Raw genomic sequence first — 18665 nt, 5'->3', positions numbered from 1 at the left:
AAGACCACCACAACTGTGTGGTTGGGGCGGAAGCCCCCCAAGGCGGAGCAGAAGACCACCACAACCGTGTGGTCAGGACAGACGTCCCCCAGGGCGGAGCAGAAGACCACCACAACCGTGTGGTCGGGACGGAAGACCCCCAGGGGCCGGACAAACAGGAGGACAAGTCTGGTTGGGCAAGTCTGAAACATAGAACATGAACATGTTAAGGGTAGCCTCCGTGGCCACAACAGGATCAGTCGGGTGCTCAGAGTTCGACTGAGACGTGACGAGCCTCTGGAAGTTCCGCAGAGGTGAGGAGAGACTCTGGTAGTTCAGCAGAGACGTGGAACGGTTCTGGTAGTTCAGCAGAGACGTGGAACGGTTCTGGTAGTTCATCAGAGAGGTGGAGAGGCTCTGATAGTTCAGCAGAAACGTGGAACGGCTCCGGCAGTTCAGCAGAGACGTGGAGAGGCTCTGGCAGCTCCACAGAGAAGTGACAAGACTCATGGGATTTATACTGGATTCCAGAAGATCAATGCTGACTTGACTCTGCTCATGAAGATTATTGGTGACTTGCATTTGTTCATGAAGATCATTGGTGACTTGTATTTGTTCATGAAGATCAACTGTGACTTGACTGTCCTTGAAGATCACCAGTGACTTGATCCATCCACCACTTCTGGCATATCTAGATGCTGATTAGACAGCGTGATTATTGCACAGGTGTGCCTTAAGCCCCTTTCACACTGTGATTGTGGAAAATACAAGGGTAATGTGTCCCAGCAATTGTTCCCAGGTCTAATAATAATGTAATGATAAAAATTAAACTTTCATATATTTTAGATTCATTGCACAACAACTGAAATATTTCAGGTCTTTTATTGTTTTAATACTGATGATTTTGGCATACAGTTCATGAAAACCCAAAATTCCTATCTCAAAAAATTAGCATATAATGAAAAGGTTCTCTAAACGAGCTATTAACCTAATCATCTGAATCAACTAATTAACTCTAAACACCTGCTAAAGATTCCTGAGGCTTTTAAAAACTCCCAGCCTGGTTCATTACTCAAAACCGCAATCATGGGTAAGACTGCCAACCTGACTGCTGTCCAGAAGGCCATCATTGTAACCCTCAAGCGAGAGGGTAAGACACAGAAAGAAATTTCTGAACGAATAGGCTGTTCCCAGAGAGCTGTATCAAGGCACCTCAGTCGGAAGTCTGTGGGAAGGAAAAAGTGTGGCAAAAAAAACGCTGCACAACGAGAAGAGGTGACCAGATCCTGAGGAAGATTGTGGAGAAGGACCGATTCCAGACCTTGGGGGACCTGCGGAAGCAGTGGACTGAGTCTGGAGTAGAAATATCCAGAGCCACCGTGCACAGGCGTGTGCAGGAAATAGGCTACAGAGAAGCAGCACTGGACTGTTGCTCAGTGGGCCAAAGTACTTTTTTCGGATGAAAGCAAATTTTGCATGTCATTCGAAAAAATCAAGGTGCTAGAGTCTAAAGGAAGACTGGGTAGAAGGAAATTCCAAAATGCCTGAAGTCCATTGTCAAGTACCCACGGTCAGTGATGGTCTAGGGTGCCATGTCAGCTGCTGGTGTTGGTCCACTGTGTTTTATCAAGGGCAGGGTCAATGCAGCTAGCTATCAGGAGATTTTGGAGCACTTCATGCTTCCATCTGCTGAAAAGCTTTATGGAGATGAAGATTTCGTTTTTCAGCATGACCTGGCACCTGCTCATAGTGCCAAAACCACTGGTAAATGGTTTACTGACCATGGTATTACTGTGCTCAATTGGCCTGCCAACTCTCCTGCCCTGAACCCCATAGAGAATCTGTGGGATATTGTGAAGAGTAAGTTGAGAGACGCAAGACCCAACACCCTGGATGACCTTAAGGCCGCCATCGAAGCATCCTGGGCCTCCATAACACCTCAGCAGTGCCACAGGCTGATTGCCTCCATGCCACGCCGCATTGAAGCAGTCATTTCTGCAAAAGGATTCCCGACCAAGTATTGAGTGCATAACTGAACATAATTATTTGAAGGTTGACTTTTTTGTATTAAAAACACTTTTCTTTTATTGGTCGGATGAAATATGCTAATTTTTTGAGATAGGAATTTGGGGTTTTCATGAGCTGTATGCCAAAATCATCAGTATTAAAACGATAAAAGACCTGAAATATTTCAGTTGGTGTGCAATGAATCTAAAATATATGAAAGTTAATTTTTTTATCATTACATTATGGAAAATAATGAACTTTTATCACAATATGCTAATTTTTTTAGAACGACCTGTATAACTCATTGCCATTAATGATATAAGCCTATTATTAATTTACATATTTTAAGTTTTATTCAAGCATGCTAGTTTGTTTTATGTAGGAAATTTGAATCCATACAATTCTAATATATATGCAGTGTGTTTTCTGTTATCTAAAAATTTTTTTTTTGTATTTAACAAATGTATTTCATGTACCGAACCCAGTGATTTGATTTATTTATCTTTTAGGCTAAATGATTGTGGCTTAACTGACAAAAGCTGCCCAGCTCTGGCTTCAGTTCTTGGATCAGATATCAATCTGAAAGAGCTGAACATGAACTATAATAATCTGCAGGATTCAGGAGTGAAGCTGCTCTGCACTGGACTTAAGGATATAAATTGCAAACTAGAGATACTGAGGTAAGTTTTGTGACAATCATTAGTGTTTTGTTAGTGTTTTGATCCATCTGTTAACATGGACCTAGATAATTTGCCACATAATTGAAGACAGACCTGCTTCAGCTCAGTGTAATTTGTAGGCTTTAATTCCAGCATGAACTCTAACTTCCAGTGCCCTCATTTATCAACAGTACATATGCACAGATGTGTGTGTAATGAGTGCGTAAAAACAGTCTCATGCAAAAAGTGGGATCTACCAACTTGTACTTAATTGTAGGAATGTTTTTAAATATAAGCAGAACTCAGAGCATGCTTAAGCAGAGATTCTAATGCTAGAATGGCAATACTACAAAAAGAAAGTGCTACTGTGTGTTTCCTGTGTCCTTTAATTGCAAATACTAAATTTATAAATTAATAATTCAAGTCAGATAAGATATTTAGTCTTTTTTACCCAACCCCCCAGGAAAGAAGACTAAATATATTTTTGTTTACATAGTAAATGCATCTTGATTATTTGAACTAAAAACAAGACAAAATTAATAAGTAAGATAAGCCTTTTATTGCGTGCAGCCGGGAAGTCATTTGAAATGTTGCTATAGTGTCATGACTGATCTGGCTATGCTGGAAGATTAGGCAAACCATGCGCTGTACCGAGAGTGTGTATAAAAAAAAAACAAAAAAAAAACGCTGATCTGTTTAGTGAGAGCACAGAATGGCTTCACGGTCATTACTGCTTTCTTTTTCCATTATTTCGGTAAGGACATTATACATTCACATGATTTATAAAGGGAGGTGTTGTCACCATGTATTTATTGGAGGCATTTCTGAATGCAAATGACCAGGAACCTCTTTTTTTAAGTCTAGATCTAGGCAAGGTGAGTAGACAGAAATCACTGGATCTCAATGTTCTGCACGAGTGAATCAGATCGCTGCTCTATTTCAGTAGAAACACTGTAAACTCAACACATTGACCTAAATTATTTCAATGTTACAAGGACATTTTTTAATTCTTGCTGCTGAGTGTTTTTTGTGTGTCTTGTATAAGAGATTGCTGACTGAATGAGTTGCCATCATCACCAGTATTTGTCAAATGTCAGCTAAAAAATACTGGTAAATATTAAGATTAAAACTGAAGTGTTTTCTCTTTATGCAGTCTGAAGAACAACTGTATCACAGAAGGAGGTTGTCATGTTCTGGCTGCAGCTCTAAATTCAAACCCTTCAAATCTGACAGAGCTGGATCTGAGTGAGAATAAACTAGGAGACTCTGGAGTGACAGAAATTTCCAGTCTGCTGAGAAATTCACAGACAATACAGATACTCAGGTCTGAATTTGGTTAATCTAAACATGAATCAATGTAAACCTCCAGCTGTTCTGTAAACTAGTGCTGTGTCACAAGAAATGGGTCAGGAATGTGAATATTTATAAAATATTGACAAACAGGTTGATTTTTGGAAGTGATGGGAAATGTTAATATCCTAATGGTGTAATAAATGTTTTTGTATATTTATTAATTAATTAATTTATTTATTTAGTCTTTCTGAAGACTTTCAGATTGCAGTATCACTGAAGAAAGTTATAATACAGTTGCAATCAAAAAATTTCAGCCCCCTTGACCTGCAAGACATTTTGCTGCGGAGAATAAAATTTTATGAAAACAACTCAACAAAGGCATCAGTATTAGAGGATGTTTATAGTTAATGAAGTTAATACACTTTTGAGTGATTCTGAGAATGTAACATTGATGAATCATGATGAAATTCTAATTGGAGACTGAACAGGCCACTCATCTACATTCTATGACTGATCCCTGAACCAAGCAGAAGTAGATTTGGGTGTGTGCTTTTGGATGACTGTCCTGCAGGAAAGTCGATTGATCGTCAGCTTCAGTCTTTGCACCAAAAGCATCACAATTCTTGTCAAAATGGCCTGATACTTCAAAGAATCCATGATGTCCTTCATAATGTCATGGTTTTCACTTCCTGCTACAGAAAAGCAACCCCATAACCCATCGTTTCATCAAAACTTCTCTATACAGATGGGTTCGTCAACCATAACTCTTTCCAGGACAGCCAGAAACCTAGGAGGATTAGACCCTTCCTGTCACGGTTCATGAATGCACCGTCACCTGCTCGTCTCATGTTATGTCATGTTGATTGTTTTATGTGGGTGTTACCGCTGATCATTTCACCAGCCTACTTAATGCCCTGTCTTTCGTCTCTTGTTTGTCAGATCGTTGTTTGGGGTCCTCCGTGGTCCATGTCTGTTCGTCCTACAGCTCTACTGCTTCGTGCCTTGTTTCCTGTTCGGTCTACCTTGGATTACTGCCATCACCTTGGATCTATCACCACCATCACCTCCACCAGCGCACTGAAACACCAACTCACCTATCTGTGCTGCCGTCGAGGTCCCTGCATCACCCTCCAACATCTCCTCATCATTACTTTCCCTCAATAAACATTCTTACTTGCATTTGCCTCCTGTCGTCCATCGTATCGTTACAGAACGATCTGACCAACTATGGTGGCAGCGAGTAATCAACCATCCGCCCTTGAAGAGTTTCTCAGCGCCAGTGCTCGGAGGATGGACTCCCAGGAGAGGAATCTTAGTGACACTGGTCGCGCGGTTCAGGCTTTGGTGGCGCAGGTGTCCGAGCTCACCCAACAACTACAGCTACTACAAGTTCCCACTGCGCCGCTCACACCGCCCATTCCTTCTGCACCATCGGAAGCCCCCTCCCAGCCGGAACCACGTCTCCCCATTCCGGAGTCCTACTCGGGTGAGCCAAACTTTTGTAGAGCTTTCTTAACCCGATGCGATATGCATTTTTCTCTCCAACCCAGAACCTTCGCCAACGAATGAGCCAAGGTGGCTTTCGTATTAACCCTGCTCACTGGGAGGGCGGCATTATGGGGAACAGTGGTGTGGGAGAACCAGGATCCATGCTGCACCTAGTTCCAGACACTCTCCGCCGAGATAAGACTGGTCTTCGATCGGGCTGTTGCTGGGAGGGAGGCGGTGAGGATGCTCGCTGAGCTATGTCACCATGAGAGATCCCTCTCGGATTATTCCATCGAGTGCTGATCTCTGGTGGTGGGGTGTCATAGGAACGAGAAGGCGCAGTGGGACATGTTCCTGCATGGGCTGGCTGACCGCGTCCAGAAGGAGATCCACACCCTGGATCTTCCAACTTCACTTAATGGGCTGATAGAACTGGCTTTGCAGGTCGACGCACGTCTAACGCAAGTAGAGAGGCGGGACTTACCCAACTCCACACCCAAGACCCAGACTGACGTGCGGGCCAGCAGCGGGGACACAGCCAGCCCCTCCTACAATCACGAGCCCATGCAGGTAGGGCGAGCTCGGCTTTCCTGGGAGGAGAAGGAGAGGCGGAGGTCCCTGGGCCTGTGCCTCTACTGCGAGGGGAACCAGACATCACGCTTACACCTGTCTGGTAAAAGGCCAAGCCCGGTGGTACGTATGAGGTAACTATCGGGTGGGATCTCCGCCGAGAAGACCTCATCATCATCCACGATCCTCCTGGTAAGACTAAGATGGTCAGCACAGATTCACGACTGTCAAGCACTACTGGACTCAGGGGCTGAAGGTAACTTCATGGACAGTACACTGGCACACAGACTACACATTCCCCTCAGACCCCTCCCGCACCACATCACTGTTCAGAAAATATCAGTCATATCTCACGTCTCTGAAGACCAGGGCTCTGAACCGGTTCAAGGAACGAAAACGAAAACCGGAAATGTACGATATTTTGACAGGAACAGAACCAGAAACATGATTATGATTTTTTTAGTTCCGAACAGAATTGAAAATTTGAAATGGACATTAACCGGTTAATAACGTTATTGTATCGTTCCGATTAATATTTGAAATTTGCTGTCAACCAATCACGAATTCCAGCAGTACAGCACACGCAAATGTGACTCTGAAGCAGCGAGTGTAATGTCCGCTCAGCTCTGAACTCAGTCAAGTCTCAATGGCAATGCATCGCCTTCAGGGCTGGATTAAGACCAAATTGGGCCTGATGACGCAGAGCAAAAAGGGCCTATTTTTTCTAGGCGTTGGTGCATGTGCATTCGACACTCAAGTAGAGACCTGCATTCCAGCAGGACCCAGCACAACCGAGTGCGTCGCGGGACAATATTTGATTGGTGAATGCGGACGCGGGCGGCAAGATATTATTGTGTGCGGGTTGCGGGAAAATAAAGTTATTTGCGGGACTCCCGCAAAGTGGAAATATCTAGCAAAATAAAATTACTAAAAACAGATAGATATAATAGACTCAAATAAAATAAAATAGACTTTGCGGAATGGGAGGATGCTGATGGAACCATGGACAGCGACGTGTAATTCCATTCCGAAATAGCGAGAGATCCAGTGGTGGAAAAGGCGATATCAAGAGTTTCCGAGATTAAGATTAAGGTTACTTTGCATTCCAGCTCCCAGCACACCATTGGAGAGGGCTTTCAGTAATCGCGGTCGAATAAGTGGGCAGAGAAGGATTAATCTGAAGCCCTCATCAATGAACGACATGCTATTCCTGCACGGACTACATTAGTAGTCGTAGTCTACAATTTTTCTTTTAATTCCGTTTATTTTTAATGATTTATTTATTTTGCTAAATATAAAAAAATGGTCTATTTTGTTATTGAGGAAAATTTTTTTTGTTTGTTTAATGTTTGAAGAAAAGAAGGCATTCTTAAGCAGTATAGGCTAATTTTCCTTTGAACATGAAATAAATCCAGGTAGATAGATATAATAGACTCAAATAAAATAAAATAGACTTTGCGGAATGGGAGGATGCTGATGAAACCATGGACAGCGACGTGTAATTCCATTCCGAAATAGCGAGATCCAGTGGTGGAAAAGGCGATATCAAGAGTTTCCGAGATTAAGCAAAGTAACACGCCGTGTAGGTTACTTTGCATTCCAGCTCCCAGCGCACCATTGGAGAGGGCTTTCAGTAATCGCGGTCAAATAAGTGGGCAGAGAAGGATTAATCTGAAGCCCTCATCAATGAACGACATGCTATTCCTGCACGGACTACATTAGTAGTCATAGTCTACATTTTTTCTTTTAATTCCGTTTATTTTTAATGATTTATTTATTTTGCTAAATATAAAAAATTGGTCTATTTTGTTATTGAGGAAAAAATGTTTTGTTTGTTTAATGTTTGAAGAAAAGAAGGCATTCTTAAGCAGTATAGGCTAATTTTCCTTTGAACATGAAATAAATCCAGGTTTATTATTATTATTATATAATTCATTAGGCTATACTATAGCCTAATAGGTATATTTTTTTATTTGCATTTCTTACATTTTTACTGTATTTCTGTGTTCTACGTTCCTTGTTCGTCCTTTCATCCATTTAATTAAATGCAAATAAAAGGAAACATTTGTTTCTTTTTTAAATTTATATTAAACCCAACTGAGGTCTGCAGCTCTCCTTTGATTATTCCCAACTTTGAGAAGCTCCGCTCGCCAGAGTCATTGGACACCATCATGCACAGATAGATGCGCTAACCAATTTCGACCTATGGAAACGTCTGAGAAAGATTTAACAATTTGGAGTTTGACTGTTGGACTCATAAGCCCTATTCGGACGGGACTAGTTTTACAGGGGGTCGTTAGAGAAATCTGCGTTTCACAGACGTGAATGACTTTAATCAGACGTGGTGATTTTAATCCCATCCGAATCTGCCACGTCTGTGTTTTTCTCACACAACATCTGTGATAATTCAGGAGCAAATTACCTACCGTTTTTCAGCAAACTCAGTGATCCTCTGAGAAAACTAATCCCGTCCGAATGCGAATGTCTGTGATTGCCGGTGATATTTTATTTCACAACGCGTTTCCTTGTGTGTTTTGGCCAACGTGAATTACCGTAGATGCTCTTACCGTGCGGATGTTTGATATATTTGCTTAGTGGCAAATAAATAATAATAAAAAAATATTACAAATAATTAAATCAAGAGCTAGATCGCGTAAACTGTTAATACCGGCTATTGTAATATCAGCATCAGGTAAGATTTCTCACGTTCATTTATGTACTCAGTTACATAATGTTTTAATTACACTTAATAAAAAAAAGGAAAACAAGTTAAACTAAAGGAACCACACATTAACATGGTTTTGTTATACTAGCCATTTAGTATTTATTGTGTAATAATACTAAGGCAGTCATTCTGAATGAATGCAATGCATGCATACAGAGCGCGTGTTCTCTGTGACGCCCAGATGCACAAATCGGACCCTCCCACCTCTGTAATAAACACGGAGATAGTAGTCCCGTCCGAATAGTGCTATATACAGCGTTACTTATTATACATTTACTATTATTCTATATTCTTTATATTAAATAACATTTTAGCATCCAGATACATGGAAACATTTGGATTTGTGCTGAATGAGAGAGGTATGCGTCAGCTTCAGCTTACATGCATTTGTTTTTGGATTGAGGTTTTTATAGCCTAAACTTTAAAAGGATTTGATTTGAAGAGAAACTAATAACCGTTTTTATAATGTTTTTAAACATTTTGCTTAAGTTTTTTTTTTTTTTACTCTCAAAACTCAATCTTATACAAGTGTTTTTTTTTTTTTAACAATGCAGCAAACATTTTTAAATATCTTAAAAATACTTTTAAAATGTTGATATATTTTTTTTAAGTAGGCCTAGCTTACATTTGGACAAAATCTGGTGCAAGCTGTAAACTGTAAGTGTTATTAACTGGTATTTCTTCCTCCCGAACCGGTTTCGGAACGGTAATAATATCAGAGGAACACAGAACAGAAACGTTAAAATATCGATTCTGCTTGGAGTGAACCGATTGAATTTTTTTTTCCGTTTTCAAGCCCTGCTGAAGACATCACCCTCATCACATCAGGCAACCACTCTGAAACTATTTCCTTCCACATCCTTGACTCTCTCCTGGCATCCATAGTCCTCGGACACCCCTGGCTCCTCCTTCACAACCCCAAAATAGACTGGTCATCCAACTCCATTCTGACTTGGTGTAACAGATGTCATGAGTCTTGTCTAGTGTTTGCCTGTCCGTGTTTCAGGAGGCGGCAGTGGATTTGTCTAACGTGCCTGCCGAGTACTTCCACCTGAAGGAAGTGTTCAGTAAGCTCTTCCTCCGCATTGTCCTTAAGTCTCCGTCTAAAGGCAAATTATATTCACTTTCTGTTCCGGAAAGGGAGGCTATGGAGAAATCTAGCTTCGAAGTTCATCCGCCCTTCCTCTTCTCCAGCGGGGGCGGGGTTCTTTTTTGTGGGGAAGAAAACAGATCGCTGCGACCTTGCATTGATTACCGGGGACTGAACAACATCACGGTAAAGAATACTTATCCTTTGCCGTTGATGTCTTCAGCCTTCGAGAGGTTGTAGGGAGCGTTGATTTTCACGAAATTGGACTTATGTAATGCTTATCATTTGTTCCGCATCAGGGAGGGGGATGAATGGAAGACCACTTTTAACACCCCCAGAGGGCACTTTGAATACTTGGTCATGCCCTTCGGGCTTTCCAACTCCCCAGCGGTCTTCCAGGCATTCATCAACGACGTGCTGCGAGATATGATTGACCAATTCATATATGTCTACCCGTATGACATATAGATTTTTTCCTCTTCTCTCCAGGAAAATGTGCAGCACATCTGACGAGTGCTTCAGAGATTGATAGAGAATGGGCTTTTTGTCAAGGCAGAGAAATGCGAGTTTCTTGCACAGTCGGTTTCCGTTTCTGGGGTATATTGTGTCGACTGAGGGAATACACATGGATCCCGAGAAGGTTAAGGCCGTGGTAGAGTGGCCAAGTCCAGATTCCCGTAAGGCCCTACAGAGGTTTCTGTGGTTTGCCAACTTCTACCAGCGTTTTATTCGCAACTTCAGCCAACTAGCCGCACCTCTGACCGCCTTGACCTCCCCCAAATCTACGTTCAGGAGGTCAGACACAGCCGAGGCTATTTGCCAAACTGAAGAGCTGCTTTGTTTCAGCCCCTATCTTGATCACCCCTGACCCATCACGTCAGTTTGTGGTGGAGGTCGATGCGTCGGAGGTGCGGGTAGGGGCGGTGTTATCTCAACGTTCTCCCTCAGACGACCAGGTCCACCCATGTGCGTTTTTCTCTTATCGTTTATTCCCTGCCGAATTAAATTATGATATTGGTAACCGAGAATTGTTGGCAGTCAAGATGGCATTGGAAGAATGGCGCCACTGGTTAGAAGGATCGGGGGTTCCTTTTATTGTATGGACAGACCACAAGAATTTAGAATATATTAGCACTGCCAAAAGGTTGAACTCCAGGCAGGCTTGGTGGGCACTTATTTTTGGACGTTTTGACTTTGCTCTCTTGTGCCGGCCGTGTTACAAAAATATTAAACCCGATTCCTTGTCACGTATTTTTGACCGTTCCGAATGTCCGTCCACTCCCGAGTGTATTTTTCCTGAGACATTAGTGGTCTCCACACTCACATGGGAGATCGAATCGAAGGTCAAGACAGCCTTAGAAGGGGGTAACGCCTCCGCCCGGGTGCCCACCGAATCGCTTATTTGTGCCGGAGGGATTACGATCCAATGTTATCCAGTGGGGGCATTGTTCTAATGTGGCTTGTCATCCAGGAGTTAACCGTACTAAATTTTTAGTCAAGCAAAGGTTCTGGTGGCCACTTATGGCTCTCGACATTCACAGTTTTGTTTTGGCTTGCTCAGTTTGTGCCACTGGTAAGACCTCCAATTGACCACCTGATGAGTTACTTCAACCGCTGCCGGACCCTTCGAGACCCTGGTCCCACATCGCACTAGATTTTATTACCCTCCCAGGGCAACACTGTAGTTTTGACCGTGGTGGACCGGTTCTCGAAGGCTGCCCACAAATGTATTCCCTTGCCCAAATTACCCTCAGCCAAGGGACAGCATTGACCATTGTAGATCACGTCTTTTGTTTACATGGCCTCCCGATAGACGTGTTTTCTGACAGGGGACACCAATTTGTGTCCAAATTTTGGCGTGAATTTTGTAGATTACTGGGAGCGACTGTAAGTCTGTCCTCAGGGTTTCACCCCCAGAGCAATGGTCAAACCGAGAGAGCCAACCAAGGTTTGGAAAGGCTGTTGCGATGTTTGTTTTCCAAGAATCCTTCCTCCTGCAGCCAACAATTGTCTATGGTGGAGTACGCCCACAATACCTTACTAATATCAGCTACAGGCCTATCTCCATTCGAGTGTAGTGTAGGTTACCAACCACCTATTTTTCCCAGTCTGGAATCCGTAGTCGGGTCCCCTCCATTCAAGCCCGCGAGACTCTACTCCAAGTGGAGGCGCGCACCAAGGCTAAAGCCTATCGCCACCGGTCTAGGCCTCCCATATACGTCGTGGGTCAAAAAGTGTGCCTTTCTACTAAGAACGTTCCTCTCCGTTCTGTCTCTAATAAATGAGCTCCCAAATTTATTGGCCAATTCACTGTCACCAAGATCATTACCCCGGTGGCAGTCCGCCTCAAACTTCCTCCTGCGTACCGGAGAATTCATCCCGCCTTTCATGTGTCTAAAATAAAGCCCGTATTTCATTCTCCTATTAATCCGCCTACCCCGCCCCCAAAAACCCCCCGCCCACCCTCAAAGGTTTTCTGGTACAACACACTTTAATCTGAGAAATAAGGCTGAGGGCTGTTTCTCTAGGAACTTTCAATGTCTTAATATAGCCTTAGACTTTCTAAAGTAATACAGTTATTTATTCTTTATAGCTTCTCTACAGCTTTTATGAGATCTCTGTTGGCTTTGCCATTTTTGTTACTCAACTTCAGCAAATGTATTTGTGTATGTGTAGCTGCTCAAGTTGTTTTTAATAGAGTTTCTAAAGGCTTAATTGTGTTTTGAGAATTTTATTCCCCACCATACAAATAAGTGACTTAAAAACACCAATTTTGAACGGGGTTGAATAATTATGACATAGCTCTGTTATTGAAAAAAATAATATAACTAAAAAATATTGCATTATACATTGATTATATATCTCTTTTAATATGCCAGTGAACTGTTATATATGCATTTTTGTTTTATTCAGTATCTTCAGAAAAGCTTGTATTTGTAAATTACTGCAGTCTCTGAGGGGTTGAGTAAGTTTGATTGCAACTGTAGGTTATAATTGTGGGAAATTAAAATGGAAAAATTGCATTTGTTGCAGTTTACATTCACCAGTATATAACTTTACCCAGCTTTATTGTGAAAAGAGTTAATTCAGTTCAAAATTCCTGTAGTGGATCTTTTTCTTCATTCTAGAACATGTACTTGTGTGACAATCTGTGTTAAAAGGAAAAATAGCATATTTTTAAATAGACTTTCAGACTGCAGTATCTGTGAAGAAGGTTATAAAGCTCTGTCTTCAGCTCTGAGATCAAACCCTTCACACCTGATAGAGCTGGATCTCACAGGAAATGATCCTGGAGAATCAGGAGTGAAGCAGCTCAGTGATTTACTACAGGATCCAGACTGTCAACTCAACACACTGAGGTGAGACCTGATGAAATGATGAAAAATAAATAATACGCATGTGAATTCTATCATTTGACTAATTTAGTAAGGTATACAATTTGTTGCATCATAAATGTTCACAATGATCAAACAAGAAAGATCAGATGCTGCAGCTGCTTCTGTTTTGATGATAAATGTCTGCACAGTTTAGTTGTGTTAAAAGTTACAGCTTAATCAGACATTTTGTGTCACTAGATCTGCCGGTGTTCATTAGTTTGGTGTCTCAATAAACATTTATGATTGTGTTATTGTGGACATTTCTCATGAAAAACATATTCAATGTGATTTATTATCCTGATTGTTTAAATGTTACTGAATGCACTGTACATTAATTTCCATCAAGCTCAGATTCACAACACTGTTGATCACTGATGTAGAATAGAGAACTGGATTGATCATGACATCATGCATGTGACGTAATCCCTAGTGTGTGTAAACGTTCTGTTGAATTAATAGGAAATTGTCTGATTTTAACGAGAAAATATCACATAACAAGTCAGTGTTTTTAAATCTAAAGTATCCCTGTACATTCTTACAATGCTAACACTCACGGGAATTTCCCCTACTCTTTTAAAAGCTACGTTCATTACAGTAGCGAACATCATGAACATGATAAACATCATACGGACACGACCTCAACATATAACAAACGACAAAGTGCCCATTCTGAAATCTGAAGAAAGAGTTATGCTTCATATACCTTTATTCACCTTGAACAGTTATTCATTGTTTATATAATTTTGTTATAGTGTTTTTATTCGTACAGTAGGTGCTAACTGCAAATGTTTCAACAATGAGTTTGTTAACAGCATTCATTTTGAAGCAGGTAATGATTTAAATGTTTAAATTATTATTAATTTAGCATACAGCATTTTGCATGGAAACAGTAGCTAATGCTAGTAAACATATGCGTGATCTTGGACAGGCTGAAATAGATGTTGCTCAATCTGGACATTAAAATTATACACATCATAATTTATTCAGAGAAGTAACTGAGTACAGACTGTACGGACATGCTTTATTTCAAGATGGTAAATTAAGCTTTTCATTTCAGTATAGGGCAATATTAACAGAAGGTATTGTATTATTCATTGTATATTCAAATCAATTTATGATACTAATGGGTTCATTTTTAATAATTCCTGAATAATTACGTACATAATGAAATAGGCTATATTTTGTGTTGAATCAGTTACCTGTTCTGCAGTGCGCAGCAGACACACACACCTAAACGGTTTAAATATATCCTTATCCTGCCCAGAAAGACCATAAACATTGCAGATTACATGAAGTAAAAGTGAATTTACATACACGCAACAACAAATAATCCTGTTTGACTGATTTGATTTAAATCGGGTGATTTTAGGTCAGCTGTTTGCATGTGACTCAATGGTGCTCTCTGCTGGCATGGAATAGTAAGGTGGCGGATCAAACAGTGAACCAGTCATATATAGATCAGTGCTGTAGATCTACTACAGCAGATCTATCACAGACCAAAAACATGTGATGTGTGTCAGGATATGATCAGTGATCACACACACACACACACGTCTGAACCTGCAGTTCCTCTCATAATGAGCAGAATTACTGTCGCATCAACACCGACATCAGTTAAATAAAACTATCCAGAGATGGTCTGAACCCAGATCATGTTCTCTGTTAGTGGATCAGCAATCCAGTGTTTGGTGAATTCTGCTTCATAATAATAGGAAGAGTTGGCATCAAAAGATCAACTAAATATATTACTATAATTGCTTAGCTGTCACAAGTTAGTTATCTTTTTGCTAACTTTCCTAATATCCTGCTTAAAAGCCAGGAAGATCTTCAGATGCTTGAGAATCATGATCTAGTGAGCTTTTGCCAGGTTATTTTACTTTTGAGCTTTTTTTTGCCAGGTTATTTTTACTTTTGAGCTTTTTGAGGTTATTTTAAAGAATTGACTTTTATCTTGCACATTGAATTGATTCCAGCTTCATCTTCTCTTATGCAGGTTTTTGGGTCCTGCTGCAGATGAAGGCTGTAAGTATGTGACTGGAATTGTGGGTAAAAACCCGTTACTCCTGAGAGAGCTGAATCTGAGTGGACATGAACTAGGAGACACAGGAGTGAATCAGATCTCTGCTCTACTGCAGGATAAACACTGTACACTCAACACACTGAAGTGAGTTTTTTTCATTGTTACAAGGACACTTTTAAATTCTTGCTGCTGGGTGTTTTTTATGGGTCTTCGTCATCATCACCAGTATTTGTCAGCTGTCAGCTAAAACATACTGGTAAATATTCAGATTAAAGCTTAAGTGTTTTCTCTTTATGCAGTCTCAAGAACAACTGTATCACAGAAGGAGGTTGTCATGTTCTGGCTGCAGCTCTAAATTCAAACCCTTCAAATCTGACGGAGCTGGATCTGAGTGAGAATAAACTAGGAAACCCAGGAATGAAGATCATCTTGACTCTGTTTGAAAATGTACAGTATAGACTGGAAAAGCTGAAGTAAGTATTTTAAAAGTGTATCCCATTAATTACCCAGACTCTAGTGACCCACCACAGTTTCATAAATGTGAAAATATTAATTTTGGACTGAGCTATATTTGGAAATAAAAACTAAATAAATGCTGTTTTATAAGTTATGGAGAATTGTTTTATGTGTCTCCAAACAGTCGTAAAACTGAAAGCATACAATAATTAAGAAACAGATTTAATATGAAATATATTTTAATCTAAGATGTGTTTTTAGTAATCTGTTTTATTTCAGATATTTTTGTTCTGCCTAGTAGAAGATCTGAATGACTGTTAAATGTAAAAAATAAATAAAAAATGCCTGTGAGTGAGTTTTGAGCTTATAACGTGAATATGAAAGGTATACTTAGGCCCCATTTACATTGCATGGTTCAAGTGACCCAAATCCGATTTTTTGCTCTCATGTGGCACAGATCGGATATGACCGGTGAACGTGTAAGCAGGAAAAAACTGCATGGATTCCGATGTTCTCAGATCGGATTCAGGCCTCATTCATATGTGGTAATAAATCGGATATGAATCGGATATGTGCATCTGCGTGTGCCATGTCAGCAGACAAATCGGATATTCCCCAGTAAATGCGAGCCGTACGTCATTAAAAAAAGTGACGTCAACTCAGGTGGACACCACCAACTGAGATCACATGACCTATTATAGGCGTGACGGAGGACGAAGGATACACACAGTGGAGCAATGCCGAGGTTCCATGTCTTTTAAGTCTTTGGGGCGAAGAGATGGGGCAAAAATGCAGGGTTGTTACAGAAATAAAGGGCTCTCCTTTTTTTCTCCGCCATACAAGATTTTTTGTTGTTGTTGACTTTTCAAAATATTGTGGAAAGCAAAACACTGTATAATAGGGCTGCACGATGTGTCGTTTAAGCATTGATATCGCGGTGTAGGAATCCACAATAGTCACATCACAGGATTTGCGATGTAGGCTGTCGTAGTTGATCCGTTATTCATTAACTGTACGGGCCAGCTGCTCCCCGGCCCTTGATGAATGTAAATTGCGGATTAATTGCACAGCTTAACCACAGAGTGAAAGTTTTGACAGGTCAGCGAGAGAGAGAGTGTGAGCGAGAGAGCGCGAGAGAGATAGAGAGAGTGCGCCTGAGAGACAGCAAGAGAGAGAGCGCGAGATACAGCAACAGAGAGGGCTAGAGAGATAGAGAGACAGCGCGCGTGAGAGACAGCAAGACAGAGGGCGCGAGAGAGAGAGAGCGAGCCCCGGCTGCACGCTCACTGTCTTCAAACAACACGAGTGCTGTCTTGCTCTCTCTCCCTCGCGCATATAAAAAAATTTAAAATGAGAATGGAAATCTGCTCACTCCATTTTTGTTTGTAAGAAAAAATTTGATTAGATTTCATATCGCAGAAAAATAAAATATTGCTATGTCATTTTTTCCCAATATCGTCCAGCCCTACTGTATAATTTTATTTCCATCTGCATCCATTGTATTTCATGCTGTTTTACTTCCTTTTCTGGGTCAGAACGTCTACGTTTTGTAGTTTCAGCAGTGTATAGTGTAAATGCAAAAATCGGATATGGGACACTTTTAAAAGATGATGTAAGTGGGTTGTCAGAAAATCGAATTTGGGCATCAAGACCTTCAGTGTAAATGCAGCCTTAGTTTAACGTTCATGTAATTTCCAAAATTTTTGGGCAGATTTTACCAGATTTGTACAACAAAGTATTTATAAACCTGTTGTGAACTAAACACAGAAACGGTTGGCGCTGATACAGGATGCCTGCCTCCGTGACGTGCTCTGCAGTTGTTTTTGTGTTTTGTTAGTTATGTCTTTAGTTATATTCCTGCAATCAGTTTCACCAGGGATAAATTGCTGGACATTCGGCAACACGCATCTCCTGATATATCACCGGTTTTTGACTATTCTGATGTTTTGCTGTTTATTAACTTCAGTTCAACATTCAACACAATCATCCCTCAACAGCTTATCAACAAACTGATCCAACTGGGGCTCAACACTTGCAACTGGCTGTTGGACTTTCTGACTGGAAGACCTCAGGCAGTACGGGTCGGCAGCAACACATCCAGCACCATCACACTGAACACTGGGGCCCCCCAAGGATGTGTGCTGAGCCCCCTCCTCTTTACTCTGCTGACCCATGAATGCACACTGTCACACAGCTCCGACCTCTTCATTAAGTTTGCGGATGAAACGACTGTGGTGGGTCACATTAGCAACAAGGATGAGACAAACTACAGCAGAGCGAGGTGAGCCGCCTGTCCGGGTGGTGCAGTGACAACAATCTCTCTCTGAACGTGGAGAAGACGAAGGAGATTGTTGTATACTTCAGGAGATGACACACTCAGCAAGTTCCTCTGACCATCAACGGTGCGAGTGAGCAACACCAAGTTTCTGGGTGTGCACATCACAGAGATCCTCTCCTGCACTGAAAACACAGCAGCACTGGGCAAGAAATCAAATCAGCGTCTCTACTTACTCCACAAACTGAGGAGAGCCAGAGCCCCACCCCCCATCATGTACACCTTCTACAGAGGGACCATCGAGAGCATCCTGACGGGCTGTATCACTGTGTGGTATGGCGCCTGCAACGCGTCCTGCCGAAAGACTCTGCAACGCATAGTGAGAGCAGCTGAGAAGATCATTGGTGTCTCTCTCCCCTCCCTCCAGGACATCTATTGAACCCACCTCACCCGCAAAGCCCTCTGCATCCCAGGTGATCCCACTCACCCATCACACAGCTTCTTTAGTCTGCTACCATCAGGGAGGAGACTGCGGTGTCTCCAGGCCAGGACCAGCAGACTGAAGGACAGCTTCATCCCCCAGACTGTCAGGAAGCTGAACTCGCTCCCGAACTTGCCCCCCCTCCCTTCTTCTGCCCCAAGCACCACTAAACTATGAACCCTCCCCCCCTCATATATACGATGACATGCACCAGTCACTTTGTGCAGCTTTGGTCTGCTCGCTAC

General features: G+C 41.6%; 1 protein-coding gene across 1 annotated transcript in view; it reads left to right on the top strand.

Moving 5' to 3' along the window:
- LOC127987560 (uncharacterized) overlaps positions 1-18665 on the top strand; it is a 1055570-nt gene that overhangs the window by 489076 nt on the left and 547829 nt on the right. The gene's annotated exons all lie outside the window — the stretch shown is intronic.

Source organism: Carassius gibelio, chromosome B22 (assembly GCF_023724105.1).
Source record: "Carassius gibelio isolate Cgi1373 ecotype wild population from Czech Republic chromosome B22, carGib1.2-hapl.c, whole genome shotgun sequence".
Lineage (NCBI taxonomy): Eukaryota > Metazoa > Chordata > Actinopteri > Cypriniformes > Cyprinidae > Carassius > Carassius gibelio.
This window is presented reverse-complemented; position numbering and strand designations above follow the sequence as displayed.